The sequence below is a fragment of the Ornithorhynchus anatinus genome, chromosome 3, assembly GCF_004115215.2.
Source record: "Ornithorhynchus anatinus isolate Pmale09 chromosome 3, mOrnAna1.pri.v4, whole genome shotgun sequence".
Classification (NCBI taxonomy): Eukaryota; Metazoa; Chordata; class Mammalia; order Monotremata; family Ornithorhynchidae; genus Ornithorhynchus; species Ornithorhynchus anatinus.
This window is the reverse complement of record NC_041730.1, coordinates 94636602-94645149: the sequence shown is the minus strand read 5'-3', so window position 1 is coordinate 94645149 and position 8548 is coordinate 94636602. Positions and strand designations below refer to the sequence as shown.

General features: G+C 49.2%; 1 non-coding gene across 1 annotated transcript; it reads right to left on the bottom strand.

The window, feature by feature from the left end:
- Positions 1-8254: 8254 nt before the first annotated feature.
- TRNAF-GAA lies at positions 8255-8327 on the bottom strand. Its single transcript has one exon. It is a non-coding gene; the product is annotated as a tRNA-Phe (tRNA).
- Positions 8328-8548: the final 221 nt, after the last annotated feature.

Sequence of the window (8548 nt, the reverse complement as noted above, 5' to 3'; positions counted from 1 at the left end):
TTTTCACAATAAACTTCCATTAGATTTTCCTTGCCTGCACAGTGGCATTTGAATTCACCTCTCAGGAACAGAATCTCCCAAAAAGCAACTTGCCCTAGTGGAAAGAGCACAGCCGGGGAGTCGGAGGACCTCGGATCTAATCCTGGCTCTGCCAATTGTTTCCTGAGTTGCCTTTGGCAAGTTACTTAACTTCTCTGTGCTTCAGTTTCCTCAACTGTAAAATTGGGATTAAATATCTGTTCTCCCTCCTACTGAGAATGTGAACCCCATGCAGGTCAGGGACTGTGTTTGACCTAATTAACTTGTCCCTACCCCGCCGCTTAGAACAGTATTTGGCACATAGTAAGTGCCTAACAAATAGCGTTAAAAAAAATCTCTGCTTGAGGACAGCCATCTCTCTTCTGTTGGCCTCACTCAGGACCAATCTGTCACTGTTTGCCTTCTCTGTCCGCTGGTTTGTTTGCTATATATTTAAAATACTTATTTCCCCCACTCCCCACCCCCTAGTGCTCCCTGTTTACAGAGCTCCATTTCAGCTCTCCGTTTGTAGGCCAGGTCAAAGGGCTGATCTCTTCAAGGACCACCCCCATGGCCTTTAGGAAAGCCCTAAAGCTATCCCAACAGCTCTCACAGACCTTCCTCCCCATCTCCCCCTCAGACCGTGAGCTCGTTTGGGGCAGGGAATAGTGTCTCTTTATCGTTCTATTATACTCTCCCAAGAGCACAGCACAATGCTTTGTACACAGTAAGCGCTCAATAAATACGAGTGAGTGAGTGAATGAATGAATCGATTGGTTCTGTGTCCAGGTTAGGGTTACTGGGAGGGGACATGTACCTGCAAGCTCAGACACTTCCCCTCCCACCCTGCTTGAGAGGGGAAGTGTGCTGTGGGGGGGAGAAGGGGGGCTTTCAGACTTTTCTGCGCTGGGCCCTTCAAAGTGGTAATCTGTCCTTCTTTGACAACGGCTAAGGCCAGCCACAAGAAGTGGTCACGGTCCGTTGCTGCGGTGACTGCCTATGGCTCTGGTTGGAAGGTGAACTCTTCTACCCAGAGGGCTCCGGGTGTGCCAGCTTTGCCTCCGGCAGGGCAACGGTGCCGCAGAAATGCTCTCAGGAAATGTCCACGCCCATGGTCACCCTGTGGAGAGCCGAGCGGAGGCCGGAAGAGAAGGAGCGGTAGAGGCCGAGAGGCGGGGCCCAGCCTGGAGCCAGATCCCCGGCTGTGGGGGGCAGACCGTCCCCCACCCCCTACCCCCACTGGGTCTGATGAAGCCTCCCTCCGGCCGGGGGCGGGGGGTGTACCCCTGCGGCTGTGGGGCAGAGTTCTAGTGAGGGGCTGAGCTCTCCCTTCCTGACTCATTTCCTCAAGGCCAGGGCTGGGGTGGAGATCCCGGGAAGGGGCGGGGGGCACCTAAGACAGGGAAGCACCTTTCCAGCAGACCCGACCTCCCCTGCTTGCCCACCGCATCCCCCCATCGCCGGCACAGCCTTCCGGAGATGACTGCTTGAGACCGGGGGGTCAGAGACTCCTGGGTCCCCGTCTCTGCCGGGCCAGGCAGCTCCCAAGCCTTGGTTTCCTCATCCTTAATGACACCGCCCCAGCTCACCAGGGGTTGGGTGGGGTAATTAGTGTTTACAAAGGCTTGGAGATCTGCAGATGAAAGATGCTGTTGCAAACAGCATATTATTAATTTCAGGGCCGGAGTAAAAATTCCCCACGTACTTAGGGAGACGGGGCCAGTTCCAAGCTTGTGATGTCTCCCCAGAGCTGTAGAGCTCCTGACCAGCCTGAACTGGATACACCTGACAGGGCTCAGACCCGCCTCACTGTACACAGCCCTATCCCCCCTCAGGAAACTAAGGTCAAAAATTCATCAATAATAATCATTGATGATAACGATAATAGTAATGGTCGGTATTCATTAAGTGCCCCCTGCCGCACGCCCTTTACCATGTGCTTGGGAGGGGTATAACAGAAGCAGCGTGGTGCAGTGGAAAGAGCACGGGCTTTGGAGTCAGGGCTCATGAGTTCGAATTCCAGCTCTGCCACTTGTCAGCTGTGTGACTGTGGGCAAGTCACTTAACTTCTCTCTGCCTCAGTTCCCTCATCTGTAAAATGGGGATTAAGACTGTGAGCCCCATGTGGGACAGCCTGATTCCCCTGTGTTTACCCCAGCGCTTAGAACAGTGCTCTGCACATAGTAAGCGCTTAACAAATACCAACATTAAATACCAACATTAAATTAAGCACGAGCCACATTTCCTGGCCATGTGGAGCTTAGGCTCTCACAGGAGAGGAAGACAGAAAAATATCTACCAGTGGAGAAATCTGAGTAAGTCATTTTTTATATGTGTTAAGTGCTTACTATGTGTCAAGTAGTGTTCTAAGCAGCGGGGTATTGGGCTCAGTTCTTGTTCCACGTGAGACTCACGGTCTAAGTAGGAGGGAGAACTGGTGCCCCCATTTTACATTTGAGGAAACTATGGCATAGAATAATAATAATAAAAATAGTACTGGTATTTGTTAAGCACTTCTATGTTCTTGGCACTGTTCTATAAGCCCTGGGGTAGATACAAGGTAATCAGGTTGTCCCACGTGGGGCGCACAGTCTTAATCCCCATTTTACAGATGAGGCAACTGAGGCACAGAGAAGTTAAGGGGCTCGCCCAAGGTCCCACAGCAGACAAATGGCGGAGCCGGGATTAGAACCCACATCCTCCAACTCCCAAGCCCGGACTTTTTCCACTAACCCACGCTGAGAAGTTAAGAGACTTGCTTAGATCACAGAGCAAGCAATTCACAGAGGTACAATGCATTATCCATCCATCCATCGTCCATCCATCCTTGAGGGAGTGGATTTACTATGCTCACACTCTGACACAGAGTGAAATGTTTCCTTTCACCATGTTCTGAATCTGTCATCAGCTTCAATGGATACTCCTCACTCTCGTCCTGGTGTTTGCCCTTTCCATGCTGTTTGTGTTTCCATAAACTTTATTCCTGCCCCCTCTCAGCCGGGGGTTTTCCAGGTCACAAAGTCCTGCCCTTTTCAAGCCCATCCTTATACAGAAGCTTCTCACTTGTCCTTCTCGGTCCTTTTTCCCCTTCTCTCGTGTCCGTCCTATGATAAAAAGAACAAGAATAATGATATTTGATAAGCATTTACTACATGCCAAGCATTGTTCTAAGCCCTAGGGTTGATACAAGTAATCAGGTTGTTCCATGCGGGGCTCCCAGTCTCAATAGCCATGTTACAGATGAGGTAACTGAGGCACAGAGAAGTTAAGGAGCTTGTCCAAGGTCACACAGCAGACAAGTGCGGGGCGGGGATTAGAATCCACGTCCTCTGACTCCCAAGCCTGTGCTCTTGCCACTAGGCCATGCTGCTTCTCTTTGCCGCAACTGGAAAGGTGCCCCCTATTCCAGGGTGGGAAGCAGCATGGCTCAGTGGAAAGAGCCCGGGCTTTGGAGTCAGAGGTCATGGGTTCGAAGCCCCGCTCTGCCACTTGTCAGCTGTGTGACTGTGGGCAAGTCACTTTACTTCTCTGTGCCTCAGTTACCTCATCTGTAAAATGGGGATGAAGACTGTGAGCCTCACGTGGGACATCCTGAGTCCCCTGTGTCTACCCCAGCGCTTAGAACAGCGCTCTGCACATAGTAAGCGCTTAACAAATACCAACATTATCCTGGCTCATATAGTGACTGGACTTCATCCCCTTCCACCCCGACGGGGTCCAGCACTTGCTTGCCCTTCCTCACCTCCCTGGCAGCCTGGACCAGTCAGTCAATTTTATTTATTGAGCGCTTACTTTGAATAGAGCAATGTATTAAGCGTTTGGGAGAGTACAATATAATAATATAACAGGCACATTCCCTGTGCACGACGAATCATAAACTAGAGTGAGACCAACAATATGAATAAATAAATTACAGATACGTACTTAAGTGCTGTGGGGTCGGGAGGGGGTGATGAATGAAGGGAGCAAGCCAGGGTGATGCAGAAAGGAGTGGGAGAAGAGGAAAGAGGGGCTTAGTCAGGGAAGGCCTCTTGAAGGAGATGTGCCTTCAGTAAGGCTTGAAGGGAGCGGAAAGTAATTGTCTGTATGACAATTGTATGAGGAGGGAGGCATTCCAGGCCAGAGGCAGGACGTGGGTGAGGGGTCAGCGGTGAGACAAACAAGATCTAGGTACTGTGATCGGTGATGGTTCCACAATCCCTCCCTGATGCTGTAGCTGGTGTCTTAGCCATCCTGATGTCTGGGAACAGCTAAACTTCCCTCAAGCAGGCTGGGAAATGTGCTTTCTCCAGGTCTCACTCAGAGAAGGAAATGCCCCAAGGCCATTCAGGAATCACCCCCTCCACCCCCTGTATTGCCAACATCCTCAGCAGGTATTGACTCAGCAGGGATAGTTGGCAGGGTGCAGGGTGAGAGCCTGCTGGGGGCAGAGACTTGGGCTGCATCTCTCTCCCCCCCTACTTTCAGTGCCTTACAGAAGGCCCATCTCCTCCAAGAGGCCTTCTCTGACTAAGCCCTCCTTTCCTCTTCTCCCACTCCCTTCTGCGTTGCCCTGACTTGCTCCCTTTATTCATCCCTTCTCTCAGCCCCACAGCACTTATGTAGCTGTGCTTTATTCATTTTTATTAATGTCTGTCTCCCACTCTAGACTGTAAGCTCGTTGTGAGCGGGGAATATGTTTGCTTACTGTTATATTATATGCTCCAAGTGCTTAGTATAGTGCTCTGCAACAGTAAGTGCTCAATAAGTACATTTGAATGAATTAATGAATGGGCAGGACGCTGTATTGGGGGTCCCACTAATAATCAATCAATCAGTTGAATTTATTAAGCTCTGTGTGCAGACCACTGTATAACAGATAATAATGTTGGTATTTGTTAAACGCTTACTATGTGCAGAACACTGTTCTAGGAGCTGGGGTAGATACAGGGTAATCAGGTTGTCCCACGTGAGGCTCACTTTTACAGATGAGGAAACTGAGGCCCAGAGAAGTTAAGTGACTTGCCCACAGTCACACAGCTGACAAGTGGCAGGAGGCAGGATTTGAACCCATGACCTCTGACTCCCAAACCCAAGCTCTTTCCACTGAGCCACACTGCTACATTTCCTGCCCACAATGAGCTTACAGTGTAGAGGGGGAGGCAGTCAATAATATAATTAAATAAACTCTGATTATATAAGTGCGGTGGGACTGAAGGGAGGGTGGATTAAGAGTACAAATCCAAGAACAGGTTGATGCAGAAGAGAGTGGGAGAGGAGGAAATGAAGGCCTAGTCAGAGAAGGCCTCTTGGAGGAGATGTAATACTACTCTTAATAACTGTGGTATTTGTTAAGTGTTTACTGTGTGCTGTGGGGTGGGTAGATACAAGATAATCGGATTGGACACAGTCCCTGTCTCACACAGGGCCCCTCCTCTGAACAACAGTGGGTCAGGTACTAAGAATGTGGCTCAGTGGAAAGAGCACGGGCTTGGGAGTCAGCGGATGTGGGTTCTAATCCCGGCTCTGCCTCTTGACTGCATTGTGACCTGGGGCCAGCCACTTAACTTCCCTGTGCCTCAGTTCCCTCATCTGTAAAATAGGGATCAAGACTGTGAGCCCCAAGTGGGACAATCTGATTATCTTGTATCTACCCCAGTGCTTAGAACACTGCTTGGCACAAGTAAGCACTTAACAAATACCATCATTATTGTTATTATTATTATTTTGTGCATAGGGCTGCACGGTGAGCTTGGAACAAACAAGAGAAGTAAAAAGCATAATAATAATAATAATAATAATAATAATCATGGTAATAATTGTGGTATTTGTTAAGCACTTACTATGTGCAAGGCACTGAACTAAGTACTGGGGTGGAAAGAAGCAAGTTGGGTTGGATACAGTCCCTGTCCACATAGGGCTCACAGTCTCAATCCCCAATTTACAAATGAGGTAACTGAGGCCCAGAGAAGTGAAGTGCCTTGCTCAAGGTCACACAGCAGACCAGTGGCAGAGCTGAGATTAGAACCCATGACCTTCTGAGCATGAGCCTTGTCCTTAAGAAACTTACAATTGGTTATCAGCCTAGTTATCTCTTGGCCAAATAAGCTTCCCAAGACCTGAGGCCTGAGACCGTTCTCAGTGACTTCAGCACTAAACCCCGGGGGAACCTGGACCAGCCTGCGTAAAACGCTCTTGCCTACAGGGTTTCTGGGTTTCGTCAGTCCGTCAGTCGTATTTATTGAGTGTTTACTGTGGGCAGAGCACTGTACTGAAAAAGCACTTGGGAGAGTACAATATAACAATAGAGCAGACTCATTCCCTGCCCACAATGAGCTCTAGGCTGTGAGCTTGTTGTGGGCAGAGATTGTCACTCTTCACTGTTGTATTTTCCCAAGTGCTGTGCACACATTAAGCGCTTAATAAATATGATTTAATGAATGAATACATGAGGACTAGGTGTGATGGCCCTAGGTGGGAGTTGGATTTCTAAGAATGAGGATATCCTTCACAGTAATGAGGTCCAGGACCCAGTAATAATGCCTTTTTTCAGGGTGTTATGTTTCCAGGGTAATCAATTCTTCCAGCTTCCCCATGAATTCCAGGTGCTTCTCAAAGGTTCAACTGAGACTTTGGCTTTTTCCTTGTTTAGAAAAACATGGGTCCTGAAGTGGGAAAACAGGTAGACAAGAAGAGGAGGGGTGAAAATCCCAATTTCAAGGAGGAGGAGAAGAAGGAGGAGGGAGCTGCAGGTGGAGGATGAGGGTGGTCCCTCAGGAGGGTCGGGGTAGAAGAAGGGTTCGAACCCAGGATGGCCTAGTGAAAAGAGCGCAGGTTTGGGAATCAGAGGATCGGGGTACTAATCCCAGCTCTGCCACTTGTCTGCTGGGTGACTTTGGGCAAGTCACTTCGATTCTCTGTGCCTCAGTTCTCTCATCTGTAAAAATGGGGATTCAATTCCTGTTCTCCCTCTTATGTAGACTGAGATCCATGTTGGGACCACACCATCTTGTATCTACACAGTGGTTGGCACATAGTAAACACTTAACTAACACCACAATTGTTATTATCAATAATCACTAATTATTAATAACAACAACAACAACAACAACAATAATAATAATAATAACCCGGATCTCGGGGCTCCAGCTTTTGGGTTGGGTCTTTTTTAATGAATCATCCTCCATCAGTTGGCCTTCCACTCCCAGTGCTGTCCTCTTCCTGTGAACGAGAAACCGATCAGGGGCCCTTTACCCCTGGCAGGTCATGACCTGCCCAGATCTAGTTGGAGGCAGCTCTCCGGAGCCTTAATTATCCAGAGGGTTAGTCTGGGTGGTTCCAAGCTCTCCAGAGATTCTTGGTCTTTGTCACTGCCCCCCACTGAAGCTGGGATCAGAACCCATGACCTCCTGACTCCCAGGCCCTTGCTTCACCCACTATGACAAGCTGTTTCTCCCTGTCCACAAAAAAGGACATGCTGCTTCTCCATAAAAAGGTTCTGCTCCATGCCCTCATCTCAATGTCCTAACTTTTTAGTGTCCAAAACACACTAGAATTGAGGCGGCTGTTTGGAGCCGAAGGTCAGCCTGACGGAGAGATGTTCTATCTAAGGGGATTGAGGCCTGGGTCAGGAGGCCCAAGGCCTGGGTTCTAATTCTATCTCTCCATCGACTGCTTGAGGGTCATTGACTGAATAACCCCCTCTCCAGGTGCTTCCTCCTGCTGCAGGCTCCTCTTTCTTCCTTCCCCTGCTTGCGAATTCCCCTCTGGCTTGCCTGGGAAATTTCTAACAGAGCCAGTGAGAGAGAGTATGGCCAATGATCATTTCTATCATTGGAAACCAAACAAGGAAAACCAACATGGTGAGGGGGAATTCCAAACTTCTCAACCCCTCTCAGTCCCTCTCGCTAGCCTGGAGGCAGAACCCGATGTCTTAGCCCCTTCATCCGCCCCCTCCCCAACCCCAACCCAGAACAACTCATAATAATAATAATGTTGGTATTTGTTAAGTGCTTACTACGTGCAGAGCACTGTTCTAAGTGCTGGGGGAGATACAGGGTAATCAGGTTGTCCCACGTGAGGCTAACAGTCTTAATCCCCATTTTACAGATGCGGTAGCTAAGGCACAGAGAAGTTAAGCGACTTGCCCGCAGCCACACAGCTGACAAGTGGCAGAGCTGGGATTCAAACCCATGACCTCTGACTCCCAAGCCCGGGATCCTTCCACTGAGCCACGCTGCTTCTCTAAAATATTAACTGCTAAAACCCAGGATCGAACCTGGGACCTTTAGATCTTCAGTTTAACGCTCTCCCAACTGAGCTATTTCGGCTATTTCATGCCAGCATGCCAGTGGATCGAGCAGGCCTGGAAGTCAGAAGGTCATGGGTTCTAATTCCGGCTCTGCCACTTGTCTACTGTGTCACCTTGGGCAAGTCACTTCACTTTTTGGGGCCTCAGTTACCTCATCTGTAAAATGGGGATTGAGACTGTGATCGCTTTGTGGATTCCCACAGGACTGTATCCAACTCGATTTGCTTTTACCCCACCCCC